The 21,235-nt window shown below is 38.7% G+C and overlaps 1 protein-coding gene across 1 annotated transcript in view; it reads right to left on the bottom strand.

The window, feature by feature from the left end:
• Positions 1–20,525, bottom strand: part of JAK2 (Janus kinase 2) — a 91,524-nt gene extending 70,999 nt beyond the window's left edge. Inside the window, exon 1 of the mRNA XM_065046020.1 lies at positions 20,386–20,525. The gene's annotated coding sequence lies outside the window, so the exon portion shown is untranslated. The remainder of the gene's footprint in view (positions 1–20,385) is intronic.
• Positions 20,526–21,235: the final 710 nt, after the last annotated feature.

The raw sequence follows: 21,235 nt of genomic DNA, 5'->3' as shown, positions 1-21,235 counted from the left end.
CTTGAGAGTTACTGTTTTCTCCTAGGTAAGTATATTTGTTCAGTCTTAGGTTTGGGTGCTACAACAGATTGGTGGTTGAATCACATGTATGCTGATCTATTACCTATATTATCTGACTTTAAAAGATGCTTTCCTGATAAGTGATAAATGCTAACACCAAGATGAACTGGACATTTAATGTCAACATTTAAGATTATTAACATTTACTTTTGTTCCAAACATACATGAATTGCCACATCATTTACTGCTACAGCACTTCGACAACATTTCATCTTCCTGCCAACCATGCTCTTTTTTTGGTGCTTTTTGTTTTTTGTTTTGGTTGGGTTTTGATTTAACTTCTTTTCCTTTCATACAGTTGAAACAACAAAGGTTCAACTGCATGAAACACTCAGTGCTAATTTCTAAGGCAGATGATGATTACTGGCCTTTTGAGACCAGTAATAAGAGACTCAGCACTACCAAGTTTCCAAAATGTATGTGTATTCCTGCTGGCAAAGAATGAAGACACAGAAAAATAAGAGCTAACACACGCCTATTGGGATACTTCTAATTTGCAAAGTAGATTGAACTTTTTAATTAATTTTCCGCATACAGAGGAATTACAGCATTTGGCAAACTAAACTTACAACTCAAAAGTAAACTATAATATATGAAATATGCAGTGAAGTACATGGAATGGGACTGAACTGATTTGGATCATCTGCCTTTATAATAATGATGGCATATAAAAGTGAACAGATTCTTAGAAATCATATGTGGTATTATGCTAAAAGACAAATACATGATAAATATTGTAGGCTTTTTTACACCTGCAAGATTCCAGGCCTCTGTCACCACTATCAGATTAATTCAGTATTCATTTCTCATCCAAAACTAGCACTAGATGCATGATAAAGACAACTTTGTATTGCATAGGGTAGGTTGGTGAGAACAAAAATATCTCAGTAACATGTTTTGTAGGAATCTGCAGACAGGTGATGTTACCTGCTAGATTAATATTCCAGATGGATATTCATCTATCTTGTCAATTGTATGGCATGGATTTGGGCTGCTTTATGCTCTGGCCAACGTCTACCATGTTTTCAGATGTTTACGAGCATGCAGGCACTTAGCTGAATTAAAATATAAAAATCACTCAAATATTAATGTATTTCAATGGGCATTAGACATGTCTGTCAGTTCTGAAAAGCCCTCTGGCCTTCAAACATGAAAATCATCAGATCAGAAGGTATTCAAGTCCTAGAATTAAGTTAGAGATACTCCTTTTTCCCCAAAATTACTAACCTTAAGGTTCCACATAATTCCTTATCACCATATAATTTCCTCTTCTAATGTTTCCTCCTTCCATCTTGTCACTTTCTACAGTTCTCTTCTCCCATCCTACTGACTACGCAATGTGCCTTCTCTGTGACCCAGAAGGTAAAGAGAATCGTAGTAACTTAGCTAACTTAGAAGACATACAATCAGTATAAGCCACTCAACAAGTCATCTTCCAAGTAATGAAATCAAACTTAGTGCAGCAAATTTGACAGATAATTTTGGACACAAAGAAAATACCTACCATGAACAGTCCTTGCATCACACAAGAAAGGCAAGCCATTATAAAATAACACCATACTAAAATAACTGGGTAAATTAGGCAAGAACGAAAAAAAACAAGCAGGCCGCTTCCCTCTCAAGGGAAGACGCGAATCATGGCAGTAAGACAGGCAGCGCTGCAAATCCATTTGGCAAGGACAATGCATAGTGGAACACAACATGGGGTGAGGCAAAATTATCCAACGTAAGTATTCAGAAATCTTGAAAGGACTTGAAGAGGAAAGCAACTGATCTCCAGTGACACCTCCTGACCCTTAGGTAGGAAAAGACAGACATATACTAAAGGAAAAATCCTGGTTGTGCTTGTATTAAGGCACATCTGATTATACAGGTTGACCAGCAGAGAGAGCTGCATGAACTGGAAAGCCTGCATCTCCAATAGGCACTAGTCAACACAGACTATGTGAAACAGCAGTAGGGGCAGCATTTAATTAATAATGTAAGACAAAGATATTAGGTACACATACATGGTACACACACAAACTGGCAGACCACAAGAAAACTGAACCCACACATTAATTAAATGCTCATACACTAATGCAAGACATCTTGCTAACATATGAGGAAAATCATACAGTTCTCAAGAGCTGGAGTTCTGAAAAAGTTCTTATATAAAGTGGTGTTATTGAAATCACCAAGATAATCCACAGTATCAAAATAAGTGAGCTGTTAGCAAAGCCATGGAAGCAGGAGAGGCAAGCGTTACCATTACTGCAACATAAAACAAAATCTTTTGAGCACACAGAGGATCAACATGCCATTTGTTAAGTCCAAAGGAACGTTACCTTATATTCTTTATCTTTCAGGATGTGTTCCTGATTAACTCTTCTACATGCTAGCTTTTCAGTACATAAACAGATCCATTTAACCATTTAAACCCCATGAAAAAGGAGAGAAACTTTTAAATAACTAGAAGCAAGTGTATTCAAATACAATGATTCTATCACTGAAAGAATTGTGTATGTTGGCTTTGGATATCCATGACTTCCATCTCAAATTACAGAACTATCTAGAACAGCACCAGTCAAGAGCTGACATTAACCACAGACCAACACAAAATTAGAAATGGCAGCAAGATCCACACTAGCCTTCTTTTTCTCCAGTTTAAAGGGTTTAATAAAGCTAGACATTTGAGATATACCTGTTGTCTAAACATGCCACAGAAATAAAAATCCAATTAACTAATTGCATTTACTTGCAAATTTACCTGCAAGAGTCAGCTACATTTTGAGTTGAACAAGCAGCTCACCTAATTCTGAATGCCCACAAAACCAGCCACACTCCTATTTTACCATCTCCAAAACTTAAGTCTCAAATACGAAGGTTAATGCAGCCTAATTCCTCCTTGGAGGAGAGTGGTTTCACATTAGCGTAAGCCTGCGAAAATCTGGAATGCTGAAGTCCCACTCCCACTTCCAACTGGTCTTTATACCGGCTACCCTATGCCAGCACGTGTATTTCTACTGTGACAACATTCAGTACACCAGTTTCAGTTAGGATTACTTTAAACTTCTCAACAGGATGGGCCCTCTGCATTTTTTCACTACACACAGGATTGCTAGCACAGGTGCAGAGAAATATGTGGGAACGCGTGCCAGTCAAACACTGACATGGAACTGTATCCTCAATGAATGCACCACTGAAAATTGAAGTTTCTCTAAAACTACACGAAAATCAGCAGAGAATTAAGAAAGAGCAGGCTCATGGCTGAGAACTTATATATATTCTCTTGAAAAGCGACTCAAGGAAAACCTACAAATTAAAGATCTAATACAGAAAAAAGGCCATGAACATACTTTTTTTTCCACAGCAAGACACTTTAACTAACCAAACATATCTATACAGGTTCAGCAGGCTTTTGCAAGGATTTCGACTTCATATCCCATTATGTTCCACTTCAAGAAGAAAACGAAAAACATACATTAGAGAAGATGTTGTACACACTAATTAGAGTCTCAAACTAATTATCAACAAGGAATCAAACCCAAGCAGGACTTTTTACCCTGGGGTTGTGATTATTGATACACCGGTGCAATTCAATCAAACATTTTCTTTGCTGTGAGAAAATAGGCTAAAAGTCATTACTATTACATGTGAAAATGGCAAAGGCTGATAAAAATTATAATTAATCAGAAGAAATCATAGACTAATATAATTGGAAAGGACCTATGGTGATAATTTGGTCCAATATCCCTGCTCAAAGCCAGGTCAAAATATGCCAGGCTCAAAACCTGTCTAGTAAAGTTTTCTTACCATCTGCAAAGATGGTTATTTCACAACCCCTCTGAACAGCTTGTTCCAGTGCTTGACTGCTTTCCTGCTGAAAAAGTTTTCCTTAATACCTAAGAAAAATTTCCCATGTTTTCACTTCTGTCTGTTGTCTCTCAACCAAACACCAAGTACCTTCCAACAAAAGTCCAGCTCCATATTTTTAAGGCCTCCCATCAGGTAGCTGAGGACAACAGATGTCTCCTCAGACTTTTCTGATGGAAATACACAGTTCTCTCAGCCTCTCATTCATAATGTACTCTCCCCCTATTCATCTTTGGTGGTATTCACGGGACCTCTTTCAGCATGCCAATGTTGATCTAATAAGAAGCTCTGAACTGGAATAGCACACTCAGACGTAATGACTGGCCTCCCAAATAAAACATTATTTCCAAAGAAATATATTTTAATGATAAAAATGCAAAGTTAGATACCCAAGAATAATGCAGACTACACCTAGAAAACAACTGAGTATGTCCTGAAAATAGTAGTTATTATAACTACTGGCATAGTAAGAATGAATTGAATACAAATTTTCAACATAATTGAGCAGTAAACATACTCTATAAGAACCACTCGTATATATGGATCAGAGTACATCTTTATACACACACACAACATTATGCACATTCAATTTTACCTATATACTTTATCTATAAAAGTGTGTGTGTGTGTGTATATATATATCCGAAAATAAATCAAGGAAGGTAGTCACCGAGAGTGGAGACAATTTTACCTTTAGACACCACCTGGCTGGAATATAAAACACGAATATAGTTCTATAGTCCCTGCAGGAGTAACATTTATTTCAGATTATTCTAGTTTGAAGACTATGTAGGCAGTAAACTGCATATATTTAAATGCTTAACATTCAAGACTAAATCAAAGAATAGAACTGTCATTTACAAGCATTTGTTGTCACTGTTGAAGTCATACGTATTTGACAGAATCACTGAACTTGCTGGAGCAGCTTGGCTTGCAAAAGTAGATAAAATAATTGCAAGACCTGTACAAGAAAGAAGTAATAGTAACTCAAAATTCTACCCTACATAGAAATTTTGCTGTGCGACAAAACAAAGTGTCTGTTTCAGTTTTAAACTTTCTTTGGGCTAACATGAGTTAATGATTTTTTTTTTCCTAGCAAGTGCAGTCCCAACTTTACAATGAGACAATCTCCCTCCTCAGACGTTAAGGATGTTTCATAGTAGTCTACAATGCACTTGGCTAGGCTATATGAGAGAAACTCATATTTTACTTCATGTAACATCAATGACCAGCAAATCCAATCTGTAGATGGAAAAGAAAAGAAAGTTATTGTAGAGACACAGACTGATTCCTGAAAATGCACAGTACCTTTCTGAATTCTACAGAAAAGGGAGTAGAAGAGGATTCAAAAACATTCTTTTCACCAGGACAGGTCGTGGGATGGTTACATCAAGCAGCAAGTAAGTACCCTCAATTTGACAGCACAATGAAATAATTTCAGAGAAGAACCATTTTAGTGAGGAAGCAATGTTCCTAATTGTTAAATGTTTCAAGATGAGAGGATTTTCTTCGCTTTGCAACTACAATAAAGTATTTATCTATTTCTGCAATGTGATCTGCCAATAAATACAAGCAAGGACTATAAGCTGCTTCATACCACGCACTCTCCGCCCTCCTACTCTAGCTCTCCATTACGTTCAGAAGGCTCAAGTCAAGTGGAAATGTATGGGAGTTTGCCCATATCTCTTCTCAGCACTTCACTTACATTGGGATACGGAAGCTTGCTAAACTTATACCAAGTACTTCAAGGCTTTAATAATAAACAACAGGACCTGCTACACAGGAATGTTTTCAAAGTAGCAAGTCCAGTGGGTGCTATTACAAGTGCACTGGTGGTTGCCTCCAAAAGGCTGTATCTTCTATCTAAAACAAGCTTCTAATTACCTCAGTAACAACTCAGACATTAATCTAATTTAAAAAACCTCTTGCTACATAAAACCTGCTTAGATTTATTCAGCTAGTAGCTGAGTCATGTAATACTAAAATATTTGTTTCGCATGTCCACATAGCTCAAAATGAAAACGGAGAAGCATTCAATTTTTTTTTACTTATTTCATAAGACTTTGACCGAAGTCAAAGACCAAGCAGTGAAACAGTATTTGAATCCTGACTGCAAAAAAATTAGAAGTCAAATTAAACAAGCTGCAGCCAAGTTGGATTAAGGAGTCTAACGTGCTTCTTGTTGACTTGCTTTTTACGTATTACTCTAAGGCATTTTCAATTTGCATGCCAAAAGAGCTGCATACTTTAAACTAGGCAAGTATCAGAAGCTAGGTTTCTAGTGACAGAGGTGAATAGAGGTGTGCGGTTATTTTTAAATATACAGGAAAAATATGATCCAGTCACAGATCCTCTTTGAAGGCACTTGAAATTAATCTGTTTCAAGGGCTGTAATCATATAGGCAGTTATGATTGTTCTCTTGTTCTTAAGATTGTATGAACCGTATTTTATACTGAATGCAATAAAATAATAGAATCAGTGTTTTGGTGACAGCCACCTGTATCTTTCTAAACAAGTATTTCTTTGAATTCCTTCAACTACTGTAATTATAGTGTATATCTAGGTGCAGGGACTTTGTCAGCTTAATGTTCACTCCCTATAACTGCAGCAGCAGTACTAGAAATAAAACAATGATGAATACATATCTCCTAGCCTTCTCTATGTATGCTACTCAACTTCAGTAAATTCAGTTGTCCTTTGACTCAAATAAAGAGCCCTTCCCACACTGAAAACCCCATTTGGTGGAGCCCTTCGGGAACACCTGCAGCAGCACAGCCTGACCTGTCGTCAGGCTCCTGACATGGAAAAACAGGCCAGTGCTCGAAACTTTAAACGCTTTCTCTTTTTTACCTCTCTCTCCCCTGTGCTTTCTGCTGGGGGATCTCATTCCTCCTGTTTATCAGGCTTGTTTGTAGCAAGTGTTGATAACAGTGACACCAAGTTTCCACACCCCTTCTCATCCTGGCCATGCCAAACCTCTTCCCCTTAATGCTGTCCATGTCACCCTTACTAGCAATTCTACTCTATAAGCAAACAAGACCAGTAAACACCTGCACTGCTGTTCACCTTTATGCTCTGTTCTTATGTGTCTGTAACTGGCATATTGGATGGAAAACTTCTGTCACATCACCAATATGGAAGGTACACCTACACAGTCAAAGGCTTCACATGCCGGTGCCCAGATCCCAATGAATAGACTGAAACAAGGGCATTTTCCACTACAGCCAAAACGCCATTATATCTTTTCCCTTTAATAAATCCAAAGCTGTCCCATACGTAGTTGGACTGACTGCCTAGCGCTGCGGCTGCTCTCAGACCAGTCCTGTCTGTACTGCCTTTGCTCAGCTGCTGAGGACCCCCTTTACGGGCCCTTCATTTCATGGGCTTTTTCAATGTGGTAGCATGACTCAGACAAATTACTAAATATTTCTCCCTTTATCACACAAACGCATATATATACTGGGCCTGCAAAACCTCAAAATACTTCCCAAGATGAGCCACCAGTCCAGCAGCACCATAATTATGCTGGCAGCTAAATCCTCTTCAGCTTTTTCCTCTGGTTTTATGTCTCTCTATATCATAATCCTCTCCCCACCCTCGAAAACACAAAAGGGGGGGAAAAAAGAGGGAGGGAAAGAAACTGCACACCCTTTTCTGTTATTTTCACTTTAATCTATACTCCTGCTCTATTCTGTATTTTGTAAAACTCCCCCACTTTAAATCCCTTTCACTTTGTTTATGTTGGGTATTCTTCACTTCCCATTTCCTCTTTCCTATCAGCAGGACTCCTTAAAGAAACTTATTTTGGCCCTTTGAGAGGTTTAGGGTTTGTTGTTTTTTGGTTTTGTTTTGTTGTTTTTTTTCTGTTCTGTAGAAAACAAAAAAGCCAGCTCCCTCTAGTATTTTATTTCATTATCACTCAAGAGCATACAAGTTGCTTTTGAAGTTGATAATCCGCAATGTTTACTTGTATAACGGCTGTCAAGTCAGTAATTAGAAATAATCCATTAAAAGTAAAAATTATTGATCAGGATAATTATGTGGCCACTGAACTTTACAAGACAGGATTATCTGCAAATACGCTGTACAAAGAGACTGCCTTATAATGGGGAAACGTGTTAGCTTCCAAACTTACATAAGCTCCAGAAATATATATGGAAAACAAATATAGGAAAATGTTATGGAAAACTCATTTTTATACTACCATTAAGGGTAGGGTTGCCATTTTTTTCTTGCTACTGCACTACACATTACTTCATTTCTATCAAACCATGATCAAGTTTAGATTACAGTATAACTTTCCTTAGTTTCAGCACTATTAGCAAGCTAAAAATTGCATAAGGTTTTTTTTTCCATCTTCTACTTTTTGTGTGACAGAAACACAATTGCAGTTGTCAAATGATGTTGTTACTGTTACTGAGTCTAGATATCAAGCATTTGTTCCAAAAAGTCTAATTATCATAGTAATCTTTACAATAAACATAAAGTTATTTGCTCAGCCATGATTTACAGAAGGGCAACAATGAGAAGATGGACAAATTAACAAACTGACACTCTCACATACAGTTGTGTAATCCATGGCTGACCTGCCGTTTCTTTCATTACTTGTACACACCAATTAATACTTTAAGTATGGCTGTAATCATATAATGAGATTTACTAAAGCCAGACTTTGTGTGAACTAGTCCAACAGTAGCATTTTGATTATGTACTTGCTAAACACCAAGAATATTTTCCAAATGTTTTAAAACTGGCAGAAGCAGGAGTATTAGTAATAATATATTTGCAATGCTCTAATTGTATTTTGAAAGCATGAAATTTTGTAATTGCGACCTACATTAACTACCATGTTCCATGAAACAAATGCATGTTATAGTTTTAAGTACTGATAAATGTATATTTACCCATGTAATGATACTCTACTAAAGATTCCCTTTCAAAAAACATCAGAATTGTACAACATTCCACTGTAAACACTGCATGTAGAATTGCGCATTTATGAGTATAATGTATTATTACTAATGTTTCAGTAACTTAAACACTCTAGTCTTTTATAGTAATTAATATTTTGATATTTTAATTATGCTTTCAAAGGAACCTCACCCGTTACACAGATAAAAGAAAAGGAAATAAAAGTACGTAAGAACAAACAGGAAAGGAGATATCACAAATTATGATTGCAAAAGTAATCCTGTACACCATCTGTGTCAGTAAAATAGAGATGTGGTAAAACAAAAAGGTTTGTTAAACTGCTACTTTATTCCACTACAGAGTCTAAGAAAAAGACCACAATCCAAAATGCATATTTCTCCTCATTCCACCGTTAAGAAACTAGAAAGCTGTAGGCGAAAAGTAAGTAAGGCATATGTGCATGCACATGTATTAGATACAGCATTTGCTGGATAAATAAATTCTGGTTTATTTTCAAAATAATTCTAGCTTAAATTATGAATTCTTTAACGCTTGCATTTAGCCAGAATGTCTGGCCTTCAACCATGGTAAATCAAAAGTGAGCAAAACACTCTAACACAATATGAACAGAAGCCCCAAAGGCCTACCAGCATTGTTTTTTTTCTAGATCAATTGTCTATACTGAGGTTACAGAAGAAAATTTCCAAAATGTAATCACAAGAAAGGACTTCTCCATTCTCAACACATCAGCGTCACTGGAATTTGAAATTACACAGTACTTTCCAACAGCTACAAATGCTAGAATAATTAAATATGTAAATTGACAGTGAAGGTTGGAGACACACACAAAGACTTGTACTGTCTGCATTTCCAGTACAGAACCCCTCATCTACCCACGCTTTCTTGTACCCTTTTATCCACCTCTGATCTGTGCAGGTTCTCTACTTCCTGCCATTATCCCTGTATTTCAGGTTAAACACCAGTTCTCATTCAGCCTACTGCCAAGCCACCTGTCAGCCTCTTTTCCTTCCAGCCAAATATCGATTCTTCTCATTCCCTGCACTTTACACAATACCACACCCTTCCCCACCGAGACTAACAGAACTGAGTCTTCTCACAACCTGTTTTTCACCAGCAATTTGTTTCTTCCACTAACAGATCAAAACTAATTTCTTCTTCAAAACCAGCAACAGTTCTCCTCCAACTGAAAATCAATTTTCTAGCCTCCCTGACAATTTTAACATAGTTTAGCCCAGCTTGCAAAATAACTATATTTGGCATATAGATTCTGATTTTAATATTTATTTTATGTAATGTGGTCTTTGGTTATTTGCTTTTCTACCCATTTGCCCATCCAGAGATGCTCAAAACTTGACTGGGGAGTCTGGTCTAGCAAATCCAAGGCTGGCAATGGATTCAGAAAGACAAAAAGCTGTTTCACCAAAGTAAACTGAAAAACACAGTACTTGACTGTCTGGGCCCTGAAGTTTGGTTCCAAGTAGGTCAGACCTTAACTATTGTCAATATCATAAAGCTGTCTTAAAACCTACTTGACTCTGGGAACAACAGCACAGCTAGTGGCTCTTTTTAATTAATGGTGCTGGAGGAAGGAAGGTAGGAAAGCAATAAAGCCACATAAGGAGAGATGTGACTGAACACATAAAAAAGGTCTGAAAAAGAAGCATAAAGAGAAGGTAAGAAGGTAAAGAACAGAGAGACATCTGAAAGGATGAAGAGACAAAGCTGTTTACGTACTTGCTCCCTCCTTACTTTAAGCCATTTTGCTTCCAGAATCCTATTGAGTTCCTGCTTCTGCCAATAAACTCACCTCCTGCTTCACTATTACAAGGAAGGAAAGCAATAATATTTTTACTGTAGTGGAAAAAGCAGAGAATTCATTTTCTTACAGCACAGTAAATATAATAATTCAGAAGCAGGAAGGATTTTTATGTTTCCCCACAGTGTCTTCGACTGAGACTGTTTTTTTTTATTTGTAGGCTCAAAATAATTACCTTATGTGGGGTGCAGTATCATTCATAATAGAAAGTCCACTTTTACAATTTTAAAAAACTTTTATTTTTTCTACTACCTGCCATGTAAGGTTAACAGATGAGTCTACAAGTCCATTTAACTCTGTTGCTGCATCCTATGTGTTTTTGCCAGGGAGGCTTTTATCTTATTCTTGTTCCCTTAGTCTCATTCATCTCCTTAATGTGTTACCAGGGAGGATGATTTCCCCTGTCTTATTTCCCTGACAGCAGAGGATGTCCATCAGTTTTGTTTTGTTTATTTCTCAAAAGGCTCAGTGAAGCACTTGAAATCTGTCAAGATGAGAAAGATACTGCACCAAACAACAGGTAAAGATTCTAAATTAACTGTAACAGATTATAACAAATTAACAATTAAATGATAAAATTTATTTGCTTTTGAAGCAGAAAATAATCAAAGATAGTTTCAGCTGATAACACCATAGCAGTAATACAAGCATGCTTATTGCTTCCAGATACATTTCTCAAACTGAGGAAAAGAATTAAGGCAAAGATATTTGGCTTAACAATTTGGAATTTCTTAAAATTTCTTCTTTCCCCTTTTGAACAAACATTGAATAATCAAGAAAACAACCTAATATATTAGGTCATCTTTATTAGATAATAGAGGCAGAAATGTGAAATTTAAAAAGCAATATAAAACAAAAAGAATTGGAAAAAGACTTAAGTAATATTCTACTATTACATTCGTAATTAGTTTCTCACATTTCTCACAATTAGTTTCTTACAACAGTAAATCTCAGTAAGAAATAAAAAAATTTAGGAATAAATAATATTAACAGTACAAGCTCTTATTGAAAAAAAAAATAGATATCATTACACGATGCAAAAAATGGCATATCAATTCATCATACATTTATGTTCCTCAAGATAAGAAATTTTCAGTCCACGCAGTTACAAAGCAACTGTTATGAAAGTCAAATATCAAAACCAACTTGACTTGTGAACTCATACTCAAGAATCCAGTTTGATAAAAGAACTAAATCCCACCAGCATACCCTTGTAACTAGCTCTGGAAGACATTCCAGCAAAACAGAATGCATTGGTCTCAACTGGGTGAAGTTTAATGACTTGACAATAACATAAGGCTGTAAGACACCAGAAGTTCTAGTTGGCTTAACAGTCCATGAATGCTACAGAACCAAAGGGAATTTAAAAAAAAATAAAATAAAACCAAAATAAAATATAAATGTATAATTAAGTACTCAGCAATCTGAGGGCAAAACAGATTGATTTATTCAAATTCATTTAAAACAGCTTCTTTAAGTTATGATTGAAATTGAAGAGAACATTTAATAAAAATCATTCAGTTTGCACATTTGTTTTTTAAGCTGTTGATCTGCACATTTAATCATCAAAGCAGTGAAATAATTATTTGTACTATTTTTTTTTTTAAATAAGACACATTATGTTGCATTTTTATGTAAGGAGTGATAGAACTTAATGTGTTCTATCCAGACTTTGAGTTTTAAATAATTCTATTATGCAAACAAGCACATTGCCTATGGTTTTCAAGACAGTAATTTTAAACTTATTTCTGGCTCACTGCATTTAGAAAATTGAAATGTAACCAAAACATACACAGAACTAAAGAAAAAAAATCTACAGTTGACATTAATAAATGTCAAACTTCTAAAGGAATGCTACATAACTAAACACATTTATCAAAACACATTTTACGTTTCAAACTGAGCAGTCAATTAAAGAAGGGAAGCTCTATAATTATATAAACTGAACAGATTGTTTCTGGTCATGGTGTCCCTCAAGGGTTTAAAACCAATGTATCTCATCATCTTAGGGTTATTTTTATACATAAATTGGGAAAGGAAAATGTTCCCAGTCTGGTTGTTGAAAAGTCTCTGACCACCTACTGTCCTGGCTTTTCTTTACAAATTTGCCAATATTCAGACCTCATTTGAATTTAAAATTCTGTGTCCAGGCCAAATCCTGTCCCCCCAGTACAGAAAAAGCACTGACAAACAAGAACAGCTTCAGAACAGAGGCCACCAACACAGTCAGGGACTGTAGCACAGGCCCTGTGAGGACCGACTGGGGAGCGGGGCCTGTTCCATCTGGAGAAAACAAGACTTTGGGGCAAACTAACAGCAGCCTCTACTACCAACAAGGTGCTTATTCAGAAGACAGAGCCAGGCTCTTCACAGAACAAGAGACAACAGGTGTTAGTTGAAACACAAGAGGTTGAGAGAGGATATAAGGAGAAAGTCTGTCATCCTGAGGACAGTCCAGAAGTGGATGTGCTCTCTCCATCCCTGGAGGTTTTTATGACTGGACTGGATAAAGCTTTGATACCCATTCAAACCTCGCTACTGACCCAGCTTTTGGCAGGAGTTTGGAGCAGAAACCTACTGAGGTCCCGTCCACATTAAATTATCTTGTGATTCTATGAATACAGTATCTTTATTTATCAAAATTTACACTATTTGATTAAACTTAGGCCTTAGCAGAATTGTAATAACAACCTCCAAAAGGTTTTCTTTAAAATAAACAATAATTTAAATAAATCCTGTTCATCTCTATTAACCACCTAAGCATCCAAGATCAAACATGATGTGCTCTTGTTTTCCTTCTTTCTGTATGACCCCTTAGTGTGAAGGGACCACTATTTTTCCTGATCTCTAGAGGTCCCATCCAACCCCAGCCGTTCTGTGATTCAACCTATTGCTTTAACAGTATGATAAAGGGGACTCAAGGTCACTTCTCCTCAGGGATTCTCAGTCAGAAATACTTCAGCTATACTGTGGAAAGTCAAAACAACACTGGGTTCCTTAGCCAAGACAGACTTCAGATGTACCAGAAGGAGACAAGTAGTTTGACAGATTAATACAAAGCACCAAGTGCCCTACATGCTGTTCAGAAGTAAAGCTTTTCCGTGTTTCCAGAAATGGCTTTAAGTAATCTAAACATAAAGCCGCTCAAATATATTTCACAGAACTTGGTACAGCAGTCCACAAGGCTACTGCAGGAATAAGAAACTAGACAGACAATGTCTTCCAGCATGTGATTAACTTGCTGTATTACTAGGTAATGAAAAACTTCAAATTTTCTTCTAAAAAGTCTGACCGCAAGAAATGTTATTTCACTACATTGTATCGTCTTCTAATCACAGGACAGTATCTGAAACAATAAAAAGAGACATAACGTATTATCAGCTTACTAAAAAGAAAAATTACCTCAGGTTCAAGAGTTCAAAAAAATACAAATGAAACCTCACAGAACTGCAATAAAATTGACAAACATTACAACCTTTTTAACAAAACAAAGTAAAAACATTTTACCATTTTAAAGTCAGTTTAAAACTCATTTTTGTGAGTTCAGAGGCAAAACTATTGATAAGCTATCAGTCTGAGCAAGTGACAGAGCTCTTCGAAAACAGACTTGGAAAAGTACCGATGCCCATGAAAACTATGGTATGGCTTTAGTCTGCTGCAGTCTAAAGATATCCTTCCAAACACTGTTAATATATCTGAGCCAGCTTGGACAGCAAAAGCTACATGAAATTTGCAGTGTCCTGTGCAATTTACACTTCTGTGGCTTCCAGCTGGTGAAATACGAGCTACTTCAGGTACATCCATGTGTGTGGCAATCACACATGAAACTATACCTCAGAAATAGCTTCCAGTTGATTTGGTTCTGACTTAGACTGGTGTAATCTCATTAACTTCAATCAAATAAACCTCCTAGTTTATTTATTCTCCACTTTGGCCTGAGTCTGTTTCATCATACTGCTTTAGGTCTGCCAATGCGTAACAACAAACAGTGAGAATTCCAGCTTATTTTTGATACCCGCTTTGCAGAGGGCCCTTAAGTCCTACTGAGAGTTTTACATTCTCATTATCACACGCTTAAGTCTAAAACGCTTCTCCCCAACTTCTGCAAGCATGCTTACAAAATACTCACTGGAATTCAGTGCAACTGCATCATCTTTTCAGTTCCCAAAACACCATTTTGGTGTTCTAGATTCCAGTTTTAGGGATCAAGACTTACAGGAATAGAATGCCCTAATGTTATTCAGCTACCTTGAAGTCACCTTTAACTGAAGCTAGGTTAAGAAAACGCTACCAGAAGTATTTATCCACAAACCCCCTGGTAGACAGCATAGTTACAAAGGTTTATGAAGACCCAGGTACAGAGCAATTAAAAGATAACCATGCACCTATTTACACAGTTGTTATAATAGTTCCAAAGTCTCAATCTTTTGGGAGCCAGCTGTTGGATTGACACATGTTTTATTGCCCACAGCTGAGGATCTGGGTCTTGTGCAATCCCATGTCCTCAGATTCCACTGGGAACCCAAAATTTCTTTTGTAGCTCAGTCCATCTTTGGGGTTATCCAGGATGCGGTTACACAACATTTTCTCTGGCACTGCAAACCAGCTTAAGAAGTTATCATCTGGTCCATTCCCCTTCCCTTGTGCCACTTGTTCCAAAAACAAAAAAAAAAACCCAAAACAAAACCAAGCAAACTTTAACTTGGGCCACAGTTGTGATACAGTTCACAGCACGGCCCTAGCTGTTGTGTTTACAAAACTGAGGAGCAAATTCCAGTGTCTATAAGGGGCTGAGGAAAGAAACATCTTGCCCACCAAAGACAGTTTAAGAGGACACTTAAAACACATCATGAAACTACAACACCACCTGTGGCCCTATCTCTATAGCTTAATCCATGCAAGCAATCCCTCAATTCCATGTTGAAGTTAACAAGGCTCCCAATCCAAACACACTTAAACAACTGAGGCCTCTAAAATTGTTTTGAGAAACACAGGTACAAAATTTACTGTATATTTATATCTAGCAAAATAAGACATTCAAAAGGCAAAGTTCTTCTTACTTTAAAAATATCTCACAGTGCTAGAAACCTAGGCTGTAGCACAATACACTGATGATGAACACTTCACTCATAACTACAAACTCCTAGTAGTCAACTAAGACTAATGGAGAACAAAGACGTAAAATATTCATTTAAAGCACACAAGACATGTTCCAAAATATCGATTTTATATGTGCAAAGTGTCAATCCTAGACTATGTTAATGCTACAATACTAAAACCCCCAAAATCTCAAAGTTCTTGTTCTCATATTCAGTTTTGGGAAACAAGATAACTTAGTTTGTGAATAAAATAAAATAAAATAAAATAAAATAAAATAAAATAAAATAAAATAAAATAAAATAAAAATTACTCACAAACCGATTTAAACTGATTTGCTAATTATTCTTATTAAAGGCTACAAAAAAAGAAATCTTAAAGACAAATAAAGTCACACAAAGAAACATTTTAAAATCCTCAATTATACATGTAAATAACTTTAATCACATCACTTTGATCATATATCATATATTCATTTATTTAAAACACTTGTAAGACACTGAAATCTACTGCAACAGCTCAAGCACTTAAGCAAAGTGACAAAGGGAATATCAGCTAAGATAGCTCCACTAGACTGTCAATAAAAAATTCCACACCACAAACATGGTTCAAGAACTGAGGTGAATATCAGAAACAGTTTTACACAGGGATGAACACAGAGCAAGAAATACCACACTATAAATATTTATGGAGGTATATAATTACTTTCAACGTCTAAGCCTAAGTAATCAATCTTCAGTTTAATAAGTCCATAAAATGCTCCAGCTCTCTTTCCTAGGCCTGACATTGAACATATTTTTCACCTTTCTAAGAATGTATTGAACAGGAATCTAAAAAGAACTTTGGCAATAACTGGTTAACATGAGACTTAAATGGAACCAAAACTGAGAGCTAGCTAAGCAAAAAGAAAAAAAAAAAACACACAGAAGACAGGTAACATTTGATGTCAACAAATACAAAATAATAACCTCCTGAAAGATTAACTTGCAGCTGTTCCCACATGGCATTGACTTTTAAGCCAAATGTAGGCAGATAAACAAAACAACCATGCAATAGGATGTGCAGTTCGACAGAATCTCTGCTTAATACAGGCACACACGAGACAAGAACCAAAGTGTTCCAATGAACAAAGAACCGGATCAAAAACATTCTCATTTCACTTGCAATACCGTCGTTTGTGACATCACAGAAAACACAGAAAGCCAGAAGCAACTCATACATTTATTTCAGCTATGGACAAATACTAATGATACTAGGAAAAAAAAAAAAAAGGCCCAGAAGGACAGAGGTACAGAAAATCAAAACATCAAGAGCTAATGCCTCTCTTCCTAATACAAGGAAATGTTCAACCATGATTAAAAAGCAGTCTATTGACAATAAAAGGAACTGTGTAACACTACTGTGAACCCACTGTCAAAGACACAGATGCAGAGATAATTCACATCATAAAAGGACAGTGCTTGTTTTAAATCAATAGTTGGCTGCACCACATTGGATGTTCTTTTTTTTTCTTAAAAGTCAGATTTATATATTTGTGTTTGACTGTGTGATGCAGTGACTGCATAACAAAAATTAGATGGTCAATTATCTTCCAGGAGAGTCATTCTACTTGTCTACTCAAGAAGTACTTAGATTTTCCTCCACAGAAAACTGCTTCCTAGGGCAGGTCAACAGGATACAAAGCAAGCTAGGAATTACTTTTAAAGATCAAATCAGCTACACCTCAATACTCACAGTAACACAAGGGGATTATATCATTGTCCATGTGAAGCAGATCTATCTCCATTCAGTACTGCATAACCCAGAGAGAGCTTAACACTGGAGTGAGGCATCACCTTTTTTCTTCCAGCATTTCACAGGTTGCAACTGACAGCAGCAAGATGCCTTACACTTGTACCTCGCACTGTATTGCGACACATAAAACCCATAAGCGAGAGATATAACGTACTCTCTAGATCAACACGGCATGTAGCGAAAAGCACCTATTAGTATGTGGCAAACAAAATTGATTACAGTTCTTCCAGCAGAACTGCTATAAGGAAGCTTCAGTGTAGAGACACATTCTTGTTTTGTTTTCAAGTTTCCATAAAGGCAGATGTACCTTATGGAAAAATCTCATATCCAGAAATTAAAGAAAGCTCCTCATTTACCTTCTGATAAATCACATCTGAAACAAGTTTGGGAAATACAAATGCAAGCCTGAGCTCAAATGTTGACTCAGATCTTGCTACTCTTACTTGTATTAGTCATCTTACTGAGCTCATGCTGAGAAACCTGTGGGTGGACACATGAAATCATATGGAACCCACTGAAATCAGTGCACAGCCATGGTCAGAGCCTTGGAAACAGCAGCCCTATTAAGTTAGATGGAAAAAATAAAACTGTTGCCCAATAACAGTGTTAATATTTCCACAGAAGCCTTGTTAAAAAGAAAGGGGGGGTACTGTAACAGAAATACTAGCCTATAATAGCATAGTAGCAGTAGGATAGGATAATTCACATTGAAGAGCATGTCAGGAGGTCGTCTAGTTCAACCTCCTACTCAAAGCTCCAGTTATTTTTATAAAAAGCCAGGAAGTTTTGCTTGCCTTCTTCCACAGTTGTTTTTTCCAAAACATCATTAATAACTTTTTTTAATTATTGCATGTTTAATTACATTAATCTGCTTTTTAGTGAAAGTTTTGTAACTTTTCATAGTAGTTCCCTTTTGTCCCTAAGACCATGTAATATATTTGTTTAATACTACTATATTTCTGAATCTTGTTTATTTCCCTCTTAAGGTTCTTTCAGCTGAGATGCTAGGTCATTTCCTGTAACTCCAAACATCATCACTCGGCTCTTTGTTTACATAAAGTCACACTGTAAAAATGCCCCAGAGCTGAGATAGAGACGAACGGCAAAAATTACAACCCTGTTCAGCGACTGCTTTTCCTACAACTTCAGCAAGAAGATGCCACTGCCAGTACAAGTGATAACTTCAGTAGTATGTGGTCATGCATAACATTAATTTAATACAGTTTAGAAACGGATATTCTATAGAGATTTCAGCTTTGTTTTTCATTAGCCCAATCACCACTCTCAACAGCTACACGTGAGAGGCAGCTACAGTCTCCTTTCATTTTCCATTCTCCAGTTCCCGTCAATCTGATGTGATCAACAAGAATGTTGAACCATTTTCTGCATTCTGTAAAGTTCTTGCTCATTAAACTTCCCCTCCCAGCAGTTTCTTCCCTATGTTGCTGTCGTTGGCACTTCAGAAAATGAGAAACTTTATAAATAGCTCAGATTTAAGGCTCCTCTGGAAAACTCACGGCTGTTTTAAATCCCTATCATTTCACAGTATAATACTGAAGTTGTTTACTACAAAATTCTCCACTGACACCACTGAAGTCACTTGGGACTCATTCTTGTCGAAGAGAAGACAGTGATGGCTACAGTGTTCCTATTGAATCCTCAAATTCCTGTCACCAACCCTAACCAGGGAAGATAAATGGGCATGCCCAAGGAACATCAGTACAATATTACTCCCATATCGATTACTAGGAAGAATGGACATGGAGAAAGAAAAAAAAACATTAATCCATAAAACTGATCCAAACTACCGTGTTTAACAGTGCACATAATCTTTCTACTATCTCCTATCAATACTCATTTTCCATAAAATGCTAACTCTAGAAATATTTCTCTCTCTCTATATATATATAAATATATACACACATGCATATATATAGAGAGAAAGAGAGATTAACTTCGACTAACAACAGAACCAGTGAAGAAGTAGATGATAAACTGGAGAGCTGTACAGGGCTATGTCAGAAATAGTGACTATTAAACAACTAATCTCAAGTGCAAAATCACATTTGAAACTATAGGCAGCCATCACAATCTTATGATTATGCTTTCCCCTGCTCAGCAACCAAAAAGAACATCGTCTATGTCTCTCTGGCAACAAATAATTTAAGAACAACCAAAGGAAGGTGTATTTTCTCACCTGTTACAGATTACAGAGGTGAGAAGGGGAAATTTGAAGACAGCGCCAATTAGGTTCTAATTAGACTTCAGTTGCACAAGAAGAAAAAAAGTTTTATCCACAATTCCTTTCTAAAATATATATATATGTATTCTCTTGGGAAAAAAAAAAATAAATTCACTAATTCATAACCCACATCTAATGGAACATTTCCCCAGCCAGAAGCAAATTCAGCACAGACGTACGGAGAAAACCACAGAGGCTTCTATGACAGTTTGCCCTCCTTCTGCAAGGAGACGTTTTATTTTCTTTTTTTTTTTTTAACGGCTCAAGTGAGTATTCTCGAGGAAGTTCTGCAGCAAAACACCGCACGACAGCTCCGCGGAGCACGGCTGCCCGCAGCGGGCTCCAGCTGCCCCCCGGCCCGCCCAGCCTCCCGGAGGCACCGTGCTCGCCGCGGGGGACGCAGCGGTGACCCGCGCACCGCCGCCAGACAAGAGCCACTCGTGCCGAACCACAGCCCCTCCGCCCCGCTTCCTTCCCAGGTACGGCCTACAGAGCGCGGCTGTCCCGCCGAGCGCTGCCCGCCGGCCCCCGCCCGGCCCCGCTGCCCAGCGCCCGCCACGCCGCGCGCCCCCGGCCCCTCGCACTCACAGGCCGTGAGGTCCAGGCAGCGCAGCCTCCACACGCGGCTCTTGGGCCGGCCGGCGCAGCTCCCCCGCTGCGGGACAGGACGCGGGACACGCTGAGGCGTGACCGCCACCCGGCCACCCACCTCCCCGCCTACTCACCCCCCCCCCCGTCCGCTGCGGGCAACGGCCGCGGGGTGGCGCTGGCCCCACTCACCCCGCGGCGGCTGGGCAGGGCTGGGCTGGGCTGGGCACGGCACAGCTGTGCAGAGCGGGGCAGGGCTGGGCTGGGCTGGGCTGGGCCGGGCCGGGCCGGGCCGGGCTGGGCGGAGCGGGGCGCGCAGGCTGCTCCCCCTCGGCGGCCGCTCCTCTCCATGCACGGCGCCGCGGGACACGACAGCGGCGCCCCTACCGCGCTCTGCCCGCTGCCTCCGCCCCGCCCTCTCGCTGGGCGGGACGCGAGCCGCGAGGCTCCCGCCGTTGCGTCATCACGTAACTGCTAGGCGACGCGTAGCGGGCGCGTTGCCCCGCAGGCTGAGGGGAGTCGGCGTGCCGGTGGGAGCGGGTCCCGGGCGGGAGCGGTCGCCCTTCGGCCCCGCGCACCGCCGCTCCTTGGCGGGATGTCACTCGCCTCAGGGAAACCGTCGTGAGGGCCGGTTTTCAGCCCCGTCGGCTGCCTGCAGCGCAGCGCTCGCATGGCAAGCACAGAGCAGCTGGGCCGGGGGCCTCAGAGAGGGGACCAGGGGCTGCAAGTGCGGGAAGAGTAACTTCGCTCGTGCGAGCGGGTGCTGCTTTCCGCGGTGTTCCCGCCCCCCCGTCCTTGGGGAAACAAGGGCTGCTTGTCTCCCGCAGGTTTCTGTCTGCCCTGGGCAGCG

This window comes from Columba livia, chromosome Z (genome assembly GCF_036013475.1).
Source record: "Columba livia isolate bColLiv1 breed racing homer chromosome Z, bColLiv1.pat.W.v2, whole genome shotgun sequence".
NCBI classification, from domain to species: Eukaryota; Metazoa; Chordata; class Aves; order Columbiformes; family Columbidae; genus Columba; species Columba livia.
The sequence above is the reverse complement of the archived record's forward strand: the minus strand, read 5'-3'. Positions and strand labels throughout refer to the sequence as shown.